Source organism: Bombina bombina, chromosome 3 (genome assembly GCF_027579735.1).
Source record: "Bombina bombina isolate aBomBom1 chromosome 3, aBomBom1.pri, whole genome shotgun sequence".
NCBI lineage: Eukaryota > Metazoa > Chordata > Amphibia > Anura > Bombinatoridae > Bombina > Bombina bombina.
This window is the reverse complement of record NC_069501.1, coordinates 1,016,432,478-1,016,457,727: the sequence shown is the minus strand read 5'-3', so window position 1 is coordinate 1,016,457,727 and position 25,250 is coordinate 1,016,432,478.

Below are 25,250 nucleotides of genomic sequence, written 5' to 3'. Positions count from 1 at the left end.
TTGCTGCTTTGCAAATCTGATCAACTGAAGCTTCATTCTAAAATGCCCACGAAGTGGAGACTGATCTAGTAGAATGAGCTGTAATTCTCTGAGGCGGGGCCTGACCCGACTCCAAATAAGCTTGATGGATCAAAAGTTTCAACCAAGAAGCCAAAGAAATAGCAGAAGCCTTCTGACCTTTCCTAGGACCAGAAAATAAAACAAATAGACTGGAAGTCTTCCTGAAATCTTTAGTAGTGTCCACATAATATTTCAAAGCTCTTACCACATCCAAAGAATGTAAGGATCTTTCCAAAGAATTCTTAGGATTAGGACACAAGGAAGGGACAACAATTTCTCTATTAATTTTGTTAAAATTCACAACCTTAGGTAAAAATTGAAAAGAAGTCCGCAAACCTGCCTTATCCTGATGAAAAATCAGAAAAGGAGACTCACAAGAAAGAGCAGATAGCTCAGAAACTCTTCTAGCAGAAGAGATAGCCAAAAGGAACAACACTTTCCAAGAAAGTAGTTTAATGTCCAAAGAATGCATAGGTTCAAATGGCGGAGCCTGTAAAGCCTTTAGAACCAAATTAAGACTCCAAGGAGGAGAAATTGATTTAATGACAGGCTTAATATGAACTAAAGCCTGTATAAAACAGTGAATATCAGGAAGTATAGCAATCTTTCTGTGAAATAAAACAGAAAGGGGAGAGATTTGTCCCTTCAAAGAACTTGCAGACAAACCCTTATCCAAACCATCCTGAAGAAACTGTAAAATTCTAGGAATTCTAAAAGAATGCCAAGAGAATTTATGAGAAGAACACCATGAAATGTAAGTCTTCCAAACTCTATAATAAATCTTTCTAGAGACAGATTTACGAGCTTGTAACAGAGTATTAATCACTGAGTCAGAGAAACCTCTATGACTTAGTACTAAGCGTTCACTTTCCATACCTTCAAATTTAATGAATTGAGATCCTGATGGAAAAACGGACCTTGAGACAGTAGGTCTGGCCTTAACGGAAGTGGCCAAGGCTGGCAACTGGACATCTGAACCAGATCCGCATACCAAAACCTGTGTGGCCATGCCGGAGCCACCAGCAACACAAAAGATTGTTCCATGATGATTTTGGAAATCACTCTTGGAAGGAGAACTAGAGGCAAGAAAATGTAAGCAGGATGATAACACCAAGGAAGTGTCAGTGCATCCACAGATGAGACTGTTATAACTACTGTACAGCTAGCCTAGTGGTTAAGACGTTCAACATAGATAGGACAGGACCAGGAGTTCGAATCCAGTGAAGAAGAGCAATAGAATAGAAAACCTTACTAAAAAAAAATAATAATAATTTTTCATTAAGTGATAGCTAGATAAAGATATGTGATTCCCATATGTCTAGACAATAAGACATCAAACCACTATAGCCTAATGGTTAGGGAGATGGACTCTAAACCACTAAGTCACCAGTTTGATTCTGATCACTATTTTTTTCAACAACTTTTTTAAGAAAACGTTACAACTGCATAATTGATGGGACTAATTCAAAATCCTTTAATTAATTAATTTTTAATAAGACCATTTTTAAATTTGGATGGTTGATAAAGCAAATTGCTAAATTAAATAAGTTTAATTTTAGAGTATGACTAACTGAAGACCTAGCCGATTTTTTAGAATGGTTTGAAACAATATATTGTAAATGCTTTAATGAGTGTATAACCATCAAACAGGGGAATAACATGAGATGGAACTAAGAGTTTTGAAAAGACTTTGAAAATACTAAGAAAGGGTTAATGAGGAACAACCGTATAAAAAGGCAACACAGCTGGTGGGGGTTATCTTGACAAAGGCTCCCTGGAGAGCTGAAACGCGTAGAAACCACACCAGAGTTTGTTTGGAAAAGACTCAGATGTTTTCTGGCTCCCAGGACCGTTAAATCCAGCGCAAGTGGATTTACCGCAACGCAACACTGAGCAGACGGTAGGAGTGAAGAGAGAAAGAAGAAAAAACTGTAAGTGTGCACACTTAGAAGATTTTGAACAGTATAACTACTTTTAATCAAGGAAACACTGCAGGAGCATAGGCAAGTGTCTGTAGCTTGCCTCCTCCCATACCGGAACTCTGGGCAGGAGGATTGTGGAGAGGACTCACTAAAGCGGCAGCTTGAAAGGGAACTGGAAGCAGCTGCTCAGTGGCTCAAACAACAATTCCATACTCATTTGTAAATGAACTATCAGTAGAAATTGGCTGCCAATATTTTGAGCATATCATTGAATACAACAGACTATATTTGCAAGTGTATGACACTAAATTTTCTGCAAAAGCAAATCTCACACTAATAGAATTAGTTAATCAGACCGCCGAGTCTTGATTCTTAATTCTGCTAACGAAGCTCTTAGAGAAATGAGCACTGTGTAATGTTAACTAAGTTTCTAAACCCTGTAACATATGTCTAAAGATTGTTTTTATTGAATCGGTTGAGTCATACTTACCAGTTAGGTTTTAGAATTGGACACCGGTGTTTTTAGATAGAGATTGATTGAATTTTTAGATATATATTGAATTACTGTTTTAGATAGTGATTGAACCCTCATATTCCATTGAATTTGAGAAGTATTTAACTATTTAAATATGGAACTCCACTCAAGAGTCACTAGAGAGGGAGGGATAAAAATAAAAACAGCCAATTTCCGCTGAAAAAATAAATCCACAACCCAAAAAAGAAATAAGTTTATTTTCATAAATGAAAGAAAAAAACTCAAATCAAAAAGCAGAAGAATCAAACTGAAACAGCTGCCTGAAGAACTTTTCTACCAAAAACTGCTTCCGAAGAAGCAAATACATCAAAACGGTAGAATTTAGTAAATGTATGTAAAGAGGACCAAGTTGCTGCTTTGCAAATCTGATCAACTGAAGCTTCATTCTAAAATGCCCACGAAGTGGAGACTGATCTAGTAGAATGAGCTGTAATTCTCTGAGGCGGGGCCTGACCCGACTCCAAATAAGCTTGATGGATCAAAAGTTTCAACCAAGAAGCCAAAGAAATAGCAGAAGCCTTCTGACCTTTCCTAGGACCAGAAAATAAAACAAATAGACTGGAAGTCTTCCTGAAATCTTTAGTAGTGTCCACATAATATTTCAAAGCTCTTACCACATCCAAAGAATGTAAGGATCTTTCCAAAGAATTCTTAGGATTAGGACACAAGGAAGGGACAACAATTTCTCTATTAATTTTGTTAAAATTCACAACCTTAGGTAAAAATTGAAAAGAAGTCCGCAAACCTGCCTTATCCTGATGAAAAATCAGAAAAGGAGACTCACAAGAAAGAGCAGATAGCTCAGAAACTCTTCTAGCAGAAGAGATAGCCAAAAGGAACAACACTTTCCAAGAAAGTAGTTTAATGTCCAAAGAATGCATAGGTTCAAATGGCGGAGCCTGTAAAGCCTTTAGAACCAAATTAAGACTCCAAGGAGGAGAAATTGATTTAATGACAGGCTTAATATGAACTAAAGCCTGTATAAAACAGTGAATATCAGGAAGTATAGCAATCTTTCTGTGAAATAAAACAGAAAGGGGAGAGATTTGTCCCTTCAAAGAACTTGCAGACAAACCCTTATCCAAACCATCCTGAAGAAACTGTAAAATTCTAGGAATTCTAAAAGAATGCCAAGAGAATTTATGAGAAGAACACCATGAAATGTAAGTCTTCCAAACTCTATAATAAATCTTTCTAGAGACAGATTTACGAGCTTGTAACAGAGTATTAATCACTGAGTCAGAGAAACCTCTATGACTTAGTACTAAGCGTTCACTTTCCATACCTTCAAATTTAATGAATTGAGATCCTGATGGAAAAACGGACCTTGAGACAGTAGGTCTGGCCTTAACGGAAGTGGCCAAGGCTGGCAACTGGACATCTGAACCAGATCCGCATACCAAAACCTGTGTGGCCATGCCGGAGCCACCAGCAACACAAAAGATTGTTCCATGATGATTTTGGAAATCACTCTTGGAAGGAGAACTAGAGGCAAGAAAATGTAAGCAGGATGATAACACCAAGGAAGTGTCAGTGCATCCACAGATGAGACTGTTATAACTACTGTACAGCTAGCCTAGTGGTTAAGACGTTCAACACAGATAGGACAGGACCAGGAGTTCGAATCCAGTGAAGAAGAGCAATAGAATAGAAAACCTTACTAAAAAAAAAAAAAATAATAATAATTTTTCATTAAGTGATAGCTAGATAAAGATATGTGATTCCCATATGTCTAGACAATAAGACATCAAACCACTATAGCCTAATGGTTAGGGAGATGGACTCTAGACCACTAAGTCACCAGTTTGATTCTGATCACTATTTTTTTCAACAACTTTTTTAAGAAAACGTTACAACTGTATAATTGATGGGACTAATTCAAAATCCTTTAATTAATTTTTAATAAGACCATTTTTAAATTTGGATGGTTGATAAAGCAAATTGCTAAATTAAATAAGTTTAATTTTAGAGTATGACTAACTGAAGACCTAGCCAATTTTTTAGAATGGTTTGAAACAATATATTGTAAATGCTTTAATGAGTGTATAACCATCAAACAGGGGAATAACATGAGATGGAACTAAGAGTTTTGAAAAGACTTTGAAAATACTAAGAAAGGGTTAATGAGGAACAACCGTATAAAAAGGCAACACAGCTGGTGGGGGTTATCTTGACAAAGGCTCCCTGGAGAGCTGAAACGCGTAGAAACCACACCAGAGTTTGTTTGGAAAAGACTCAGATGTTTTCTGGCTCCCAGGACCGTTAAATCCAGCGCAAGTGGAATTACCGCAACGCAACGCTGAGCAGACGGTAGGAGTGAAGAGAGAAAGAAGAAAAAACTGTAAGTGTGCACACTTAGAAGATTTTGAACAGTATAACTACTTTTAATCAAGGAAACACTGCAGGAGCATAGGCAAGTGTCTGTAGCTTGCCTCCTCCCATACCGGAACTCTGGGCAGGAGGATTGTGGAGAGGACTCACTAAAGCGGCAGCTTGAAAGGGAACTGGAAGCAGCTGCTCAGTGGCTCAAACAACAATTCCATACTCATTTGTAAATGAACTATCAGTAGAAATTGGCTGCCAATATTTTGAGCATATCATTGAATACAACAGACTATATTTGCAAGTGTATGACACTAAATTTTCTGCAAAAGCAAATCTCACACTAATAGAATTAGTTAATCAGACCGCCGAGTCTTGATTCTTAATTCTGCTAACGAAGCTCTTAGAGAAATGAGCACTGTGTAATGTTAACTAAGTTTCTAAACCCTGTAACATATGTCTAAAGATTGTTTTTATTGAATCGGTTGAGTCATACTTACCAGTTAGGTTTTAGAATTGGACACCGGTGTTTTTAGATAGAGATTGATTGAATTTTTAGATATATATTGAATTACTGTTTTAGATAGTGATTGAACCCTCATATTCCATTGAATTTGAGAAGTATTTAACTATTTAAATATGGAACTCCACTCAAGAGTCACTAGAGAGGGAGGGATAAAAATAAAAACAGCCAATCTCCGCTGAAAAAATAAATCCACAACCCAAAAAAGAAATAAGTTTATTTTCATAAATGAAAGAAAAAAACTCAAATCAAAAAGCAGAAGAATCAAACTGAAACAGCTGCCTGAAGAACTTTTCTACCAAAAACTGCTTCCGAAGAAGCAAATACATCAAAACGGTAGAATTTAGTAAATGTATGTAAAGAGGACCAAGTTGCTGCTTTGCAAATCTGATCAACTGAAGCTTCATTCTAAAATGCCCACAAAGTGGAGACTGATCTAGTAGAATGAGCTGTAATTCTCTGAGGCGGGGCCTGACCCGACTCCAAATAAGCTTGATGGATCAAAAGTTTCAACCAAGAAGCCAAAGAAATAGCAGAAGCCTTCTGACCTTTCCTAGGACCAGAAAATAAAACAAATAGACTGGAAGTCTTCCTGAAATCTTTAGTAGTGTCCACATAATATTTCAAAGCTCTTACCACATCCAAAGAATGTAAGGATCTTTCCAAAGAATTCTTAGGATTAGGACACAAGGAAGGGACAACAATTTCTCTATTAATTTTGTTAAAATTCACAACCTTAGGTAAAAATTGAAAAGAAGTCCGCAAACCTGCCTTATCCTGATGAAAAATCAGAAAAGGAGACTCACAAGAAAGAGCAGATAGCTCAGAAACTCTTCTAGCAGAAGAGATAGCCAAAAGGAACAACACTTTCCAAGAAAGTAGTTTAATGTCCAAAGAATGCATAGGTTCAAATGGCGGAGCCTGTAAAGCCTTTAGAACCAAATTAAGACTCCAAGGAGGAGAAATTGATTTAATGACAGGCTTAATATGAACTAAAGCCTGTATAAAACAGTGAATATCAGGAAGTATAGCAATCTTTCTGTGAAATAAAACAGAAAGGGGAGAGATTTGTCCCTTCAAAGAACTTGCAGACAAACCCTTATCCAAACCATCCTGAAGAAACTGTAAAATTCTAGGAATTCTAAAAGAATGCCAAGAGAATTTATGAGAAGAACACCATGAAATGTAAGTCTTCCAAACTCTATAATAAATCTTTCTAGAGACAGATTTACGAGCTTGTAACAGAGTATTAATCACTGAGTCAGAGAAACCTCTATGACTTAGTACTAAGCGTTCACTTTCCATACCTTCAAATTTAATGAATTGAGATCCTGATGGAAAAACGGACCTTGAGACAGTAGGTCTGGCCTTAACGGAAGTGGCCAAGGCTGGCAACTGGACATCTGAACCAGATCCGCATACCAAAACCTGTGTGGCCATGCTGGAGCCACCAGCAACACAAAAGATTGTTCCATGATGATTTTGGAAATCACTCTTGGAAGGAGAACTAGAGGCAAGAAAATGTAAGCAGGATGATAACACCAAGGAAGTGTCAGTGCATCCACAGATGAGACTGTTATAACTACTGTACAGCTAGCCTAGTGGTTAAGACGTTCAACATAGATAGGACAGGACCAGGAGTTCGAATCCAGTGAAGAAGAGCAATAGAATAGAAAACCTTACTAAAAAAAAACAATAATAATTTTTCATTAAGTGATAGCTAGATAAAGATATGTGATTCCCATATGTCTAGACAATAAGACATCAAACCACTATAGCCTAATGGTTAGGGAGATGGACTCTAAACCACTAAGTCACCAGTTTGATTCTGATCACTATTTTTTTCAACAACTTTTTTAAGAAAACGTTACAACTGCATAATTGATGGGACTAATTCAAAATCCTTTAATTAATTTTTAATAAGACCATTTTTAAATTTGGATGGTTGATAAAGCAAATTGCTAAATTAAATAAGTTTAATTTTAGAGTATGACTAACTGAAGACCTAGCCGATTTTTTAGAATGGTTTGAAACAATATATTGTAAATGCTTTAATGAGTGTATAACCATCAAACAGGGGAATAACATGAGATGGAACTAAGAGTTTTGAAAAGACTTTGAAAATACTAAGAAAGGGTTAATGAGGAACAACCGTATAAAAAGGCAACACAGCTGGTGGGGGTTATCTTGACAAAGGCTCCCTGGAGAGCTGAAACGCGTAGAAACCACACCAGAGTTTGTTTGGAAAAGACTCAGATGTTTTCTGGCTCCCAGGACCGTTAAATCCAGCGCAAGTGGATTTACCGCAACGCAACGCTGAGCAGACGGTAGGAGTGAAGAGAGAAAGAAGAAAAAACTGTAAGTGTGCACACTTAGAAGATTTTGAACAGTATAACTACTTTTAATCAAGGAAACACTGCAGGAGCATAGGCAAGTGTCTGTAGCTTGCCTCCTCCCATACCGGAACTCTGGGCAGGAGGATTGTGGAGAGGACTCACTAAAGCGGCAGCTTGAAAGGGAATTGGAAGCAGCTGCTCAGTGGCTCAAACAACAATTCCATACTCATTTGTAAATGAACTATCAGTAGAAATTGGCTGCCAATATTTTGAGCATATCATTGAATACAACAGACTATATTTGCAAGTGTATGACACTACATTTTCTGCAAAAGCAAATCTCACACTAATAGAATTAGTTAATCAGACCGCCGAGTCTTGATTCTTAATTCTGCTAACGAAGCTCTTAGAGAAATGAGCACTGTGTAATGTTAACTAAGTTTCTAAACCCTGTAACATATGTCTAAAGATTGTTTTTATTGAATCGGTTGAGTCATACTTACCAGTTAGGTTTTAGAATTGGACACCGGTGTTTTTAGATAGAGATTGATTGAATTTTTAGATATATATTGAATTACTGTTTTAGATATTGATTGAACCCTCATATTCCATTGAATTTGAGAAGTATTTAACTATTTAAATATGGAACTCCACTCAAGAGTCACTAGAGAGGGAGGGATAAAAATAAAAACAGCCAATTTCCGCTGAAAAAATAAATCCACAACCCAAAAAAGAAATAAGTTTATTTTCATAAATGAAAGAAAAAAACTCAAATCAAAAAGCAGAAGAATCAAAGTGAAACAGCTGCCTGAAGAACTTTTCTACCAAAAACTGCTTCCGAAGAAGCAAATACATCAAAACGGTAGAATTTAGTAAATGTATGTAAAGAGGACCAAGTTGCTGCTTTGCAAATCTGATCAACTGAAGCTTCATTCTAAAATGCCCACGAAGTGGAGACTGATCTAGTAGAATGAGCTGTAATTCTCTGAGGCGGGGCCTGACCCGACTCCAAATAAGCTTGATGGATCAAAAGTTTCAACCAAGAAGCCAAAGAAATAGCAGAAGCCTTCTGACCTTTCCTAGGACCAGAAAATAAAACAAATAGACTGGAAGTCTTCCTGAAATCTTTAGTAGTGTCCACATAATATTTCAAAGCTCTTACCACATCCAAAGAATGTAAGGATCTTTCCAAAGAATTCTTAGGATTAGGACACAAGGAAGGGACAACAATTTCTCTATTAATTTTGTTAAAATTCACAACCTTAGGTAAAAATTGAAAATAAGTCCGCAAACCTGCCTTATCCTGATGAAAAATCAGAAAAGGAGACTCACAAGAAAGAGCAGATAGCTCAGAAACTCTTCTAGCAGAAGAGATAGCCAAAAGGAACAACACTTTCCAAGAAAGTAGTTTAATGTCCAAAGAATGCATAGGTTCAAATGGCGGAGCCTGTAAAGCCTTTAGAACCAAATTAAGACTCCAAGGAGGAGAAATTGATTTAATGACAGGCTTAATATGAATTAAAGCCTGTATAAAACAGTGAATATCAGGAAGTATAGCAATCTTTCTGTGAAATAAAACAGAAAGGGGAGAGATTTGTCCCTTCAAAGAACTTGCAGACAAACCCTTATCCAAACCATCCTGAAGAAACTGTAAAATTCTAGGAATTCTAAAAGAATGCCAAGAGAATTTATGAGAAGAACACCATGAAATGTAAGTCTTCCAAACTCTATAATAAATCTTTCTAGAGACAGATTTACGAGCTTGTAACAGAGTATTAATCACTGAGTCAGAGAAACCTCTATGACTTAGTACTAAGCGTTCACTTTCCATACCTTCAAATTTAATGAATTGAGATCCTGATGGAAAAACGGACCTTGAGACAGTAGGTCTGGCCTTAACGGAAGTGGCCAAGGCTGGCAACTGGACATCTGAACCAGATCCGCATACCAAAACCTGTGTGGCCATGCCGGAGCCACCAGCAACACAAAAGATTGTTCCATGATGATTTTGGAAATCACTCTTGGAAGGAGAACTAGAGACAAGAAAATGTAAGCAGGATGATAACACCAAGGAAGTGTCAGTGCATCCACAGATGAGACTGTTATAACTACTGTACAGCTAGCCTAGTGGTTAAGACGTTCAACACAGATAGGACAGGACCAGGAGTTCGAATCCAGTGAAGAAGAGCAATAGAATAGAAAACCTTACTAAAAAAAAATAAAAAAAAAATAATAATAATTTTTCATTAAGTGATAGCTAGATAAAGATATGTGATTCCCATATGTCTAGACAATAAGACATCAAACCACTATAGCCTAATGGTTAGGGAGATGGACTCTAGACCACTAAGTCACCAGTTTGATTCTGATCACTATTTTTTTCAACAACTTTTTTAAGAAAACGTTACAACTGCATAATTGATGGGACTAATTCAAAATCCTTTAATTAATTTTTAATAAGACCATTTTTAAATTTGGATGGTTGATAAAGCAAATTGCTAAATTAAATAAGTTTAATTTTAGAGTATGACTAACTGAAGACCTAGCCGATTTTTTAGAATGGTTTGAAACAATATATTGTAAATGCTTTAATGAGTGTATAACCATCAAACAGGGGAATAACATGAGATGGAACTAAGAGTTTTGAAAAGACTTTGAAAATACTAAGAAAGGGTTAATGAGGAACAACCGTATAAAAAGGCAACACAGCTGGTGGGGGTTATCTTGACAAAGGCTCCCTGGAGAGCTGAAACGCGTAGAAACCACACCAGAGTTTGTTTGGAAAAGACTCAGATGTTTTCTGGCTCCCAGGACCGTTAAATCCAGCGCAAGTGGATTTACCGCAACGCAACGCTGAGCAGACGGTAGGAGTGAAGAGAGAAAGAAGAAAAAACTGTAAGTGTGCACACTTAGAAGATTTTGAACAGTATAACTACTTTTAATCAAGGAAACACTGCAGGAGCATAGGCAAGTGTCTGTAGCTTGCCTCCTCCCATACCGGAACTCTGGGCAGGAGGATTGTGGAGAGGACTCACTAAAGCGGCAGCTTGAAAGGGAACTGGAAGCAGCTGCTCAGTGGCTCAAACAACAATTCCATACTCATTTGTAAATGAACTATCAGTAGAAATTGGCTGCCAATATTTTGAGCATATCATTGAATACAACAGACTATATTTGCAAGTGTATGACACTAAATTTTCTGCAAAAGCAAATCTCACACTAATAGAATTAGTTAATCAGACCGCCGAGTCTTGATTCTTAATTCTGCTAACCAAGCTCTTAGAGAAATGAGCACTGTGTAATGTTAACTAAGTTTCTAAACCCTGTAACATATATCTAAAGATTGTTTTTATTGAATCGGTTGAGTCATACTTACCAGTTAGGTTTTAGAATTGGACACCGGTGTTTTTAGATAGAGATTGATTGAATTTTTAGATATATATTGAATTACTGTTTTAGATAGTGATTGAACCCTCATATTCCATTGAATTTGAGAAGTATTTAACTATTTAAATATGGAACTCCACTCAAGAGTCACTAGAGAGGGAGGGATAAAAATAAAAACAGCCAATTTCCGCTGAAAAAATAAATCCACAACCCAAAAAAGAAATAAGTTTATTTTCATAAATGAAAGAAAAAAACTCAAATCAAAAAGCAGAAGAATCAAACTGAAACAGCTGCCTGAAGAACTTTTCTACCAAAAACTGCTTCCGAAGAAGCAAATACATCAAAACGGTAGAATTTAGTAAATGTATGTAAAGAGGACCAAGTTGCTGCTTTGCAAATCTGATCAACTGAAGCTTCATTCTAAAATGCCCACGAAGTGGAGAATGATCTAGTAGAATGAGCTGTAATTCTCTGAGGCGGGGCCTGACCCGACTCCAAATAAGCTTGATGGATCAAAAGTTTCAACCAAGAAGCCAAAGAAATAGCAGAAGCCTTCAGACCTTTCCTAGGACCAGAAAATAAAACAAATAGACTGGAAGTCTTCCTGAAATCTTTAGTAGTGTCCACATAATATTTCAAAGCTCTTACCACATCCAAAGAATGTAAGGATCTTTCCAAAGAATTCTTAGGATTAGGACACAAGGAAGGGACAACAATTTCTCTATTAATTTTGTTAAAATTCACAACCTTAGGTAAAAATTGAAAAGAAGTCCGCAAACCTGCCTTATCCTGATGAAAAATCAGAAAAGGAGACTCACAAGAAAGAGCAGATAGCTCAGAAACTCTTCTAGCAGAAGAGATAGCCAAAAGGAACAACACTTTCCAAGAAAGTAGTTTAATGTCCAAAGAATGCATAGGTTCAAATGGCGGAGCCTGTAAAGCCTTTAGAACCAAATTAAGACTCCAAGGAGGAGAAATTGATTTAATGACAGGCTTAATATGAACTAAAGCCTGTATAAAACAGTGAATATCAGGGAGTATAGCAATCTTTCTGTGAAATAAAACAGAAAGGGGAGAGATTTGTCCCTTCAAAGAACTTGCAGACAAACCCTTATCCAAACCATCCTGAAGAAACTGTAAAATTCTAGGAATTCTAAAAGAATGCCAAGAGAATTTATGAGAAGAACACCATGAAATGTAAGTCTTCCAAACTCTATAATAAATCTTTCTAGAGACAGATTTACGAGCTTGTAACAGAGTATTAATCACTGAGTCAGAGAAACCTCTATGACTTAGTACTAAGCGTTCACTTTCCATACCTTCAAATTTAATGAATTGAGATCCTGATGGAAAAACGGACCTTGAGACAGTAGGTCTGGCCTTAACGGAAGTGGCCAAGGCTGGCAACTGGACATCTGAACCAGATCCGCATACCAAAACCTGTGTGGCCATGCCGGAGCCACCAGCAACACAAAAGATTGTTCCATGATGATTTTGGAAATCACTCTTGGAAGGAGAACTAGAGGCAAGAAAATGTAAGCAGGATGATAACACCAAGGAAGTGTCAGTGCATCCACAGATGAAACTGTTATAACTACTGTACAGCTAGCCTAGTGGTTAAGACGTTCACCATAGATAAAACAGGACCAGGAGTTCGAATCCAGTGAAGAAGAGCAATAGAATAGAAAACCTTACTAAAAAAAATAAAAAAAAAATAATAATAATTTTTCATTAAGTGATAGCTAGATAAAGATATGTGATTCCCATATGTCTAGACAATAAGACATCAAACAACAATAGCCTAATGGTTAGGGAGATGGACTCTAGACCACTAAGTCACCAGTTTGATTCTGATCACTATTTTTTTCAACAACTTTTTTAAGAAAACGTTACAACTGTATAATTGATGGGATTAATTCAAAATCCTTTAATTAATTTTTAATAAGACCATTTTTAAATTTGGATGGTTGATAAAGCAAATTGCTAAATTAAATAAGTTTAATTTTAGAGTATGACTAACTGAAGACCTAGCCGATTTTTTAGAATGGTTTGAAACAATATATTGTAAATGCTTTAATGAGTGTATAACCATCAAACAGGGGAATAACATGAGATGGAACTAAGAGTTTTGAAAAGACTTTGAAAATACTAAGAAAGGGTTAATGAGGAACAACCGTATAAAAAGGCAACACAGCTGGAGGGGGTTATCTTGACAAAGGCTCCCTGGAGAGCTGAAACGCGTAGAAACCACACCAGAGTTTGTTTGGAAAAGACTCAGATGTTTTCTGGCTCCCAGGACCGTTAAATCCTGCGCAAGTGGAATTACCGCAACGCAACGCTGAGCAGACGGTAGGAGTGAAGAGAGAAAGAAGAAAAAACTGTAAGTGTGCACACTTAGAAGATTTTGAACAGTATAACTACTTTTAATCAAGGAAACACTGCAGGAGCATAGGCGAGTGTCTGTAGCTTGCCTCCTCCCATACCGGAACTCTGGGCAGGAGGATTGTGGAGAGGACTCACTAAAGCGGCAGCTTGAAAGGGAACTGGAAGCAGCTGCTCAGTGGCTCAAACAACAATTCCATACTCATTTGTAAATGAACTATCAGTAGAAATTGGCTGCCAATATTTTGAGCATATCATTGAATACAACAGACTATATTTGCAAGTGTATGACACTAAAATTTCTGCAAAAGCAAATCTCACACTAATAGAATTAGTTAATCAGACCGCCGAGTCTTGATTCTTAATTCTGCTAACGAAGCTCTTAGAGAAATGAGCACTGTGTAATGTTAACTAAGTTTCTAAACCCTGTAACATATGTCTAAAGATTGTTTTTATTGAATCGGTTGAGTCATACTTACCAGTTAGGTTTTAGAATTGGACACCGGTGTTTTTAGATAGAGATTGATTGAATTTTTAGATATATATTGAATTACTGTTTTAGATAGTGATTGAACCCTCATATTCCATTGAATTTGAGAAGTATTTAACTATTTAACAGATTAATATATTGTTTTGGATTTTGTTTAAACTTACAGCTGGAGTAATTTGCTTTATTTTACACATCCATATCATGATATAATTTTTTTCTCTTAAGTAATCAGATAGCCTTAATTGGCACCACTTCCACATACTTTGTATTTCTTGGACATCCACTGCTTCCGCCTGAACATCCCTGGACCTGGAAAGGTATCTGGGAAGTTTCTTGTTTAGATGAGAGGCCATGAGATCTATCTCTGAACAATCTATCATCTATCATCTGAACAATCTGAGAAAACACATCTGGATGGAGAGACTACTCCCCTGGATGTAAAGTCTGACGACTGAGATAATCCACCTCCCAATTGTCTACACCTAGGATATGCACCGCAGAGATTAGACAGGAGTTGGATTCCGCCCAAACAAGTATCCGAGATACTTCTTTCATAGCTTGGGGACTGTGGTGATGATTGACATATGCCACTGTTGTGATATTGTCTGTCTGAAAACATGAACGGTTCACTCTTTAACAGAGGCCAAAACTGAAGAATTGCACGGAGTTCTAAAATATTTATTGGTAATCTCGCCTCTTGAGATTTCCAGACCCCTTGTGCTGTCAGAGATCCCCAAACAGCTCCCCAACCTGAAAGACTGTTGAGATAACAGTAAAGGTTGGCCGAACAAAAGAGGCCCCTTGAACTAAACAATGGTGATCTATCCACCACGTCAGAGAGTGTCGTACATTGGGATTTAAGCATATTAATTGTGATATCTTTGTATAATCCCTGCACCATTGGTTCAGCATACAAAGCTGTAGAGGTCTCATGTGAAAACGAGCAAAGGGGATCGCGTCCGATGCTGCAGTCATGAGACCTAAAACTTCCATGCACATAGCCGCTGAAGGGAATGACTGAGACTGAAGGTGCTGGCAGGCTGCAACCAATTTTAAACGTCTGTTAGAGACAGAGTCATGGACACTGAATCTATCTGGAAGCCTACAAAGGTGACGCTTGTCTGAGGAATCAAGAAACTTTTTGGTAACTTAATCCTCCAACCATGTTTCCAAAGAAACAACACAAGTTGATTAATGTGAGATTCTACAGAACGTAAAGACTGAGCCAGTACCAAGATATCCTCCAAATAAGGAAACATCGCAATACCCTGTTCTCTGATTACAGAGAGTAGGGCACCTAGAACCTTTGAAAAGATTGTTGGAGCTGTTGCTAGGCCAAATGGAAGAGCAACAAATTTGTAATGCTTGTCTAGAAAAGAGAATCTCAGAAACTGATAATGAACTGGATGAATCGGAATATGAAGGTATACATCCTGCAAGTCTATTGTGGACATATAATGTCCTTGCTGAACAAAAGACAGAATAGTCCTTATAGTCACCATCTTAAAAGTTGGTACTCTTACATAACGATTCAAAATTTTCAGATCTAGAACTGGTCTGAATAAATTTTCCTTCTTTGGGACAATGAAAAGATTTGAATAAAACCCCAAACCTTGTTCCTGAAAAGGAACTGGCATGAATACCCCTGAAGACTCCAGGTCTGAAACACACTTCAGGAAAGCCTGAACTTTTACTAGATTTGCTGGGATACGTGAGAGAAAAATCTTCTCAAAGGAGGTCTTACTCTGAATCCTATTCAATACCCTTGAGAAACAATGCTCTGAATCCATTGATTTTGGACAGAATTTATGCAAATATCCTTGAAAAACCTTAATCTGCCCCCTACCAGCTGAGCTGGAATGAGGGCCGCACCTTCATGCGGACTTAGGGGCTGACTTTGGTTTCCCAAATGGCTTGGATTTATTCCAATTTGAGGAAGGCTTCCAATTGGAAACAGATTCCTTGGGGGGAGGATTAAGTTTTTGTTCCTTATTTTGACGAAAGGAACGAAAATGGTTAGCCTTAGATTTAACAATAAATGGTGAGAGACAGCACCTTTTCAAACAGGGGCACAGGAAAGGGTTAGCCAAACCCCAATGTCAATCTCAAAAAGGTAATTTTCCAGCCTCCAGTAGATTTTAAAAGGCCTTTATTAGTTTCTTACAGGGTCCATTATAACAACGACGTTTCAAACCTATACCAGGTTCTTAATCATGTTTATAGAATAGTGTACAGGTGTGTCTTTTATACCTGTCCATTTCCTATAAGATTACACAACAGTGCCATCATGTGGTCAAAATTTAAGATTACAAGTGATAAATAAAAATCTTCAGTTATACAACTTCTTATACATCTCAAATTAAATTTTTAAGTTAGTTGCCATCTTCTTCTTGATTTTTATGTATGTTTATCACATGCAACATTAAAACCAAATACTAATACATCTACAAATAAAACCTATACACATAAAAAATTGGAATCAAATTTGCTACTACAGATAAATGCTACAATTATCAATTAAAAAAATAATGACCATTCAAATTCTTTATTCAGACCTTCAGGTATCATAGTATTTAACTTATTAATCCAAAACATCTCCCTTCTTTTAAGCAATTGGTCCCTGTCACCTCCCCTCCTGGGTCTGTCAACTTGTTCAATGACTTGAAATCTCAGTTGACTGATGTTATGACCCATGGAGAGGAAGTGACAGGAAACAGGTGCCTCTGTATTTTTATTTCTGATATTGGATTTGTGTTCAGTGATTCTTGTTCTTACCTCCCTGCTAGTTTCACCTATATAAATCCTGGCACACGGACATTTAATGAGGTATATAGAGTATGTGCTTCTACATGTTAGATATTTTTTGATTGGATATTTGGTCCCCTTGATAGGGTGGAAAAATTCCTTCCCCTTTATTATGGAACTACAGTGACTACAATGTAGGCAAGGATAACAACCTCTATTATCGGGTCCTATTGATGTTTGAATGCTTTTCTTTTTGCTACCTATATCTGCTCTTACCAGTAAATCTCTCAGGTTCTTAGTTTTTTTATAAGCTACTATAGGTATGTTTTTGAAATCTTCAACTTGAGGATTGCATTCTCGAAGTATGTGCCAGTATTTATTAATAATATGTGATATTTTAGATCCTAAAGTATTGTATTGGGTTACAAAGACCATTCTGTTTTCTTTTGTTTTGTTTTTTGTATTACCATCTTCCTTATTATTAAAGTACTCTAATTGTTTTGTAATTAGTTCTTCTGGATACCCTCTTCTTTTGAATTTTTCTGCCATTTCTTTTAATCTTATATCACATTTCTTTTTATCAGTAACTATTCTCTTCACTCTTTTAAATTGACCTTGGGGTATGGCTTCTATTGTTTTTTTGGAGTGGAAGCTATCATATTGTAGTACTTTATTTTTATCTGTGGGTTTCACATATAGATCAGTTTTTAGGAAGCCTTGTTCTTTATATACAAAAGTGTCTAAGAATGCTACTCCTGTTTCCTCGGTATTGAGAGTGAATTTTAAGCCTGTGACAGATGAGTTGAGATGCTCAACAAATTGCCATAGGCTACCAGTGTCACCCCACCATATGCCAAATATGTCATCCACAAATCTCCACCATGCTGCACCATATTGAAGAAATAATGGATTTGAGTATACAAATTTCTCTTCTATGTGGGACATAAAGATATTGGCATATGTTGGGGCGACACTGGAGCCCATCGCAGTACCCTGTTTTTGCAAATAAAAGGTGTCTTGAAATAGGAAGTAATTTTGATATAGAATAACAGACAATAAATCTGTCAAAAACTGTATTTCTTTCTCAGTATATTTATTATTCACTTTTAATGTGTTTGTCACAGCCTCAATGCCGCTGGTGTGCTTTATAGAGGTATATAAGCTAGTGACATCTAGTGTATATAGGATGCATTTGTCTCCAATTTGTCCAATATCTTTTAGTTTCTCAAGGGGGCAATACCGCTACTGAGTAGCGAGGAAGAACCACAAGACACATTGAATGAAGCAGACGTAGTCGATAAACAGACAGAACCTCCCCAACAAAAAGAAAACATTGGTGAAATGGCACTAGAGAACCAAGAAAACATTCTCCAAGAAGCATATAAGGAACGGACAAGGCACAGTAAGAAAATGACACAAGAACACACAAGCAATATGGGTAAAGTAAATGTACCTAAACATACAGTGTATAGACATTCTAAAGAGACAATTCAACAAAGAAATGATGGACAGTCCAATGAAATGCATGATATGATTAAAGACTCTGAGCATTGCTTAAATATTCACAATGGTAACTTAAGCACTGGCACTAACAAAAGGTTTTTGAATGTTAAAATTATTCACAATGAAGTTAGCACTTCTGATCCAATCAATGTAAACACTTTAGAAGGTAATTTTGTTAAAGACACAGACACTTTAGAATTAGAGAACACGTTAGTAGTTAATACCGATAAGATTATTGGCACTTTAAATTTGAATAGCACTTTTGATGCAGAAAGCACTTTAGCAAAGGACACCACTGAAGACATTAGCACTTCAAAATTTAAGAAAATATCTACCAAGTTTAATGGCAATACTATGGTTAAAAGCAATACTGAGTCATATCACAATATAGAAACTACAGAGGATGATTTAGTCCATAACATTTCTAATTACACCTTATCAGAAATAGAACACAAAATTTTAAATAAAGGTTTATCGTATTGTTTATCCAATATGCATGATGAATTTGTTATAGAACAAGACTTAGAGAGATTTTTTAGAAAACTGAAACTCAAGGTACATTTCTCTACACTCACTAGTATGCCAGAAACACCTGTTATAATGGCAAAAGATAGGATTAACAAGGATATAAAATTTAATAATCCAAAGACATATGGGATTAAAGGCAAGAGTAAATTTAACCCACCAACACAATACAGTGTAGCCACATTTGCAAAACTAGTTCAAAAAGAAGTAAAAAACTTACTAAAAAGAAATAAAAAGAGAGAACTAGTACAAATTGATAAGAAACAGCAAGATGCCATCAACAAATTAAAAAACAATAAAGAAATCATAATAAAGGAGGCAGATAAGGGCGGGGCAGTAGTGCTACTAAATAAAACTGACTATGTAAATGAAATTCTAAAACAATTAAACGATACCACAGTATATGAAGCCCTAACTAGAGATCCCACAATGCAAATAGGTAAAGAAATAGAACACATCACCAATATAGCAGTCAAGAATGGCATCATCACTACTGAATTTAAAGAGTGCCTAATAGAAAAAAATCCAGTAAGACCTGTAATTTATGCTTCACCCAAAATACACAAAAATAAATTTCAACCCCCAGGCCGCCCAATAGTGGCGGGAGTTAATTCTATTTTTTCAAAAATTGCAATCTTCCTAGATAAAGTGTTACAGCCCTTCTTGTTAGAGACATCTTCTTACCTGAAAGACACTAATGATTTCCTTGAGAAACTAAAAGATATTGGACAAATTGGAGACAAATGCATCCTATATACACTAGATGTCACTAGCTTATATACCTCTATAAAGCACACCAGCGGCATTGAGGCTGTGACAAACACATTAAAAGTGAATAATAAATATACTGAGAAAGAAATACAGTTTTTGACAGATTTATTGTCTGTTATTCTATATCAAAATTACTTCCTATTTCAAGACACCTTTTATTTGCAAAAACAGGGTACTGCGATGGGCTCCAGTGTCGCCCCAACATATGCCAATATCTTTATGTCCCACATAGAAGAGAAATTTGTATACTCAAATCCATTATTTCTTCAATATGGTGCAGCATGGTGGAGATTTGTGGATGACATATTTGGCATATGGTGGGGTGACACTGGTAGCCTATGGCAATTTGTTGAGCATCTCAACTCATCTGTCACAGGCTTAAAATTCACTCTCAATACAGAGGAAACAGGAGTAGCATTCTTAGACACTTTTGTATATAAAGAACAAGGCTTCCTAAAAACTGATCTATATGTGAAACCCACAGATAAAAATAAAGTACTACAATATGATAGCTTCCACTCCAAAAAAAACAATAGAAGCCATACCCCAAGGTCAATTTAAAAGAGTGAAGAGAATAGTTACTGATAAAAAGAAATGTGATATAAGATTAAAAGAAATGGCAGAAAAATTCAAAAGAAGAGGGTATCCAGAAGAACTAATTACAAAACAATTAGAGTACTTTAATAATAAGGAAGATGGTAATACAAAAAACAAAACAAAAGAAAACAGAATGGTCTTTGTAACCCAATACAATACTTTAGGATCTAAAATATCACATATTATTAATAAATACTGGCACATACTTCGAGAATGCAATCCTCAAGTTGAAGATTTCAAAAACATACCTATAGTAGCTTATAAAAAAACTAAGAACCTGAGAGATTTACTGGTAAGAGCAGATATAGGTAGCAAAAAGAAAAGCATTCAAACATCAATAGGACCCGATAATAGAGGTTGTTATCCTTGCCTACATTGTAGTCACTGTAGTTCCATAATAAAGGGGAAGGAATTTTTCCACCCTATCAAGGGGACCAAATATCCAATCAAAAAATATCTAACATGTAGAAGCACATACTCTATATACCTCATTAAAATGTCCGTGTGCCAGGATTTATATAGGTGAAACTAGCAGGGAGGTAAGAAAAAGAATCACTGAACACAAATCCAATATCAGAAATAAAAATACAGAGGCACCTGTTTCCTGTCACTTCCTCTCCATGGGTCATAACATCAGTCAACTGAGATTTCAAGTCATTGAACAAGTTGACAGACCCAGGAGGGGAGGTGACAGGGACCAATTGCTTAAAAGAAGGGAGATGTTTTGGGATTAATAAGTTAAATACTATGATACCTGAAGGTCTGAATAAAGAATTTGAATGGTCATTATTTTTTTAATTGATAATTGTAGCATTTATCTGTAGTAGCAAATTTGATTCCAATTTTTTATGTGTATAGGTTTTATTTGTAGATGTATTAGTATTTGGTTTTAATGTTGCATGTGATAAACATACATAAAAATCAAGAAGAAGATGGCAACTAACTTAAAAAATTAATTTGAGATGTATAAGAAGTTGTATAACTGAAGATTTTTATTTATCACTTGTAATCTTAAATTTTGACCACATGATGGCACTGTTGTGTAATCTTATAGGAAATGGACAGGTATAAAAGACACACCTGTACACTATTCTATAAACATGATTAAGAACCTGGTATAGGTTTGAACGTCGTTGTTATAATGGACCCTGTAAGAAACTAATAAAGGTCTTTTAAAATCTACTGGAGGCTGGAAAATTACCTTTTTGAGATTAGCCTTAGATTTACCCTTAGGTTTTTTATCCTGAGGCAGAAAAACTCCCTTTCCCCCAGTGACAGTTGAAATAATAGAATCCAACTGAGAACCAAATAAATTATTACCTTGGAAAGAAAGAGATAATAATCTAGATTTAGATGTCATATCAGCATTCCAAGATTTAAGCCACAAAGCTCTTCTAGCTAATATAGCTAAAGACATGGATCTAATATCAATTTTGATAATATAAAAAATGGCATCACAAATAAAATGATTAGCATGTTGCAGTAAGCGAATAATGCTAGATATGTCAGAATACAATTCTTGTTGCGTTAAATTCTCCAACCAGAAAGTTGATGCAGCCGCAACATCAGCCAAAGAAATTGCAGGTCTAAGAAGATGACCTGAATATAAATAGGCCTTCCTTAGATAAGATTCAAGCTTCCTATCTAAAGGATCCTAAAATGAAGTACTATCTTCCATAGGAATAGTGGTACGTTTAGCAAGAGTAGAAATAGCCCTATCAACTTTGTTTTTTTTTTTCCAAAAACTCTATAGACTTTGCTGGTAAAGGATACAATTTTTGAAACCTTGAAGAAGGAATAAAAGAAGTACCTGGCTTATTCCATTCCTTAGAAATCATATCAGAAATAGCCCCAGGAATAGGAAAACCCCCCGGAGAAACTACAGGAGGTTTAAAAACAGCATTTAAACGTTTATTAGACTGAACGTCAAGAGGACTGGTTTCCTCAATATCCAAAGTAATTAACACTTCTTTTAATAAAGAACGCATATACTGTACTCTATTTTAAATAAATAAGTAGATTTGTCAGTGTCAATATCTGAGGAAGGATCTTCTGTATCAGATAGATCCTCATCAGAAGAGGATAAATTATTATGTTGTTGGTCATTTGAAATTTCATCAACTGAATGAGAAGTTTTAAAAGACCTTTTACGTTTATTAGAAGGTGGAAATGCAGACAAAGGGGGGTAGTTATCAACGTGTCAACTTTCCTGCCTTCGCCGGCCCAATACGCCCGCCTAAGCTAGCCTACCATCGCCGCCGCGGACCTGAAAAAATTCGCCTAAGTTATCAATAAATCTGTCAAAAAGCCACGCACCAAGTACGGGGCGATGAGCAGCGGATTGTGAGAGTTATCACTCATCCGATCTCGCTGCTCTTCGGCTTTTTTACAGCTTTATTGCTAGCCTGTCACTAAGCACCCACACTAAACTACACTGTTCTACCCCCTATACCGGCGCCCCCGGAGCCCCCGCAACTCAATAAAGTTACTAACCCCTAAACCGCCGCTACTAGACCCCGCCGCAACTCTTATAAATGTATTAACCCCTAAACCGCCGCTCCCGGACACTGCCGCAACTCTTATAAATGTATTAACCCCTAAACTGCCGCTCCCGGACACCGCCGCAACTCTTATAAATGTATTAACCCCTAAACCGCCGCTCCCGGACACCGCCGCAACCTACATTATACCTAGTAACCCCTATCCTGCCCCCCTATACCGCCGCCCTCTATAATAAAGTTATTAACCCCTATCCTGCTGATCCCGCACCTCGCCACAACTAAATAAATAGTTTAACCCCTAAACCGCCGCTCCCGGACCCCGCCGCAACCTACATTATACATAGTAACCCCTATCCTGCCCCCCCTATACCGCCGCCCTCTATAATAAAGTTATTAACCCCTATCCTGCTGATCCCGCACCTCGCTGCAACTAAATAAATAGTTTAACCCCTAAACCACCGCTCCCGGACCCCACAACAACCTACATTATACCTAGTAACCCCTATCCGTCCCCCCCTATACCGCTGCCCTCTATAATAAAGTTATTAACCCCTATCCTGCTGATCTCGCACCTCGCCGCAACTAAATAAATAGTTTAACCCCTAAACCGCCTCTCCCGGACCCCACCGCAAAGAACTTGCAGACAAACCCTTATCCAAACCATCCTGAAGAAACTGTAAAATTCTAGGAATTCTAAAAGAATGCCAAGAGAATTTATGAGAAGAACACCATGAAATGTAAGTCTTCCAAACTCTATAATAAATCTTTCTAGAGACAGATTTACGAGCTTGTAACAGAGTATTAATCACTGAGTCAGAGAAACCTCTATGACTTAGTACTAAGCGTTCACTTTCCATACCTTCAAATTTAATGAATTGAGATCCTGATGGAAAAACGGACCTTGAGACAGTAGGTCTGACCTTAACGGAAGTGGCCAAGGCTGGCAACTGGACATCTGAACCAGATCCGCATACCAAAACCTGTGTGACCATGCCGGAGCCACCAGCAACACAAAAGATTGTTCCATGATGATTTTGGAAATCACTCTTAGAAGGAGAACTAGAGGCAAGAAAATGTAAGCAGGATGATAACACCAAGGAAGTGTCAGTGCATCCACAGATGAGACTGTTATAACTACTGTACAGCTAGCCTAGTGGTTAAGACGTTCACCATAGATAGGACAGGACCAGGATTTCGAATCCAGTGAAGAAGAGCAATAGAATAGAAAACCTTACTAATAAAAAAAAAAATAATAATAATTTTTCATTAAGTGATAGCTAGATAAAGATATGTGATTCCCATATGTCTAGACAATAAGACATCAAACCACTATAGCATAATGGTTAGGGAGATGGACTCTAGACCACTAAGTCACCAGTTTGATTCTGATCACTATTTTTTTCAACAACTTTTTTAAGAAAACGTTACAACTGTATAATTGATGGGACTAATTCAAAATCCTTTAATTAATTTTTAATAAGACCATTTTTAAATTTGGATGGTTGATAAAGCAAATTGCTAATTAAATAAGTTTAATTTTAGAGTATGACTAACTGAAGACCTAGCCAATTTTTTAGAATGGTTTGAAACAATATATTGTAAATGCTTTAATGAGTGTATAACCATCAAACAGGGGAATAACATGAGATGGAACTAAGAGTTTTGAAAAGACTTTGAAAATACTAAGAAAGGGTTAATGAGGAACAACCGTATAAAAAGGCAACACAGCTGGTGGGGTTATCTTGACAAAGGCTCCCTGGAGAGCTGAAACGCGTAGAAACCACACCAGAGTTTGTTTGGAAAAGACTCAGATGTTTTCTGGCTCCCAGGACCGTTAAATCCAGCGCAAGTGGAATTACCGCAACGCAACGGCTTGAGCAGACGGTAGGAGTGAAGAGAGAAAGAAGAAAAAACTTGTAAGTGTGCACACTTAGAAAGATTTTGAACAGTATAACTACTTTTAATCAAGGAAACACTGCAGGAGCATAGGCGAGTGTCTGTAGCTTGCCTCCTCCCATACCGGAACTCTGGGCAGGAGGATTGTGGAGAGGACTCACTAAAGCGGGCAGCTTGAAAGGGAACTGGAAGCAGCTGGCTCAGTGGCTCAAACAACAATTCCATACTCATTTGTAAATGAACTATCAGTAGAAATTGGTTGCCAATATTTTGAGCATATCATTGAATACAACAGACTATATTTGCAAGTGTATGACACTAAAAATTTCTGCAAAAGCAAATCTCACACTAATAGAATTAGTTAATCAGGACCGGCCGAGTCTTGATTCTTAATTCTGCTAACGAAGCTCTTAGAGAAATGAGCACTGTGTAATGTTAACTAAGTTTCTAAACCCTGTAACATATGTCTAAAGATTGTTTTTATTGAATCGGTTGAGTCATACTTACCAGTTAGGTTTTAGAATTGGACACCGGTGTTTTTAGATAGAGATTGATTGAATTTTTAGATATATATTGAATTACTGTTTTTAGATAGTGATTGAACCCTCATATTCCATTGAATTTGAGAAGTATTTAACTATTTAACAGATTAATATTATGTTTTGGATTTTGTTTAAACTTACAGCTGGAGTAATTGCTTTATTTTACACATCCATATCATGATATAATTTTTTTTCTCTTAAGTAATCAGATAG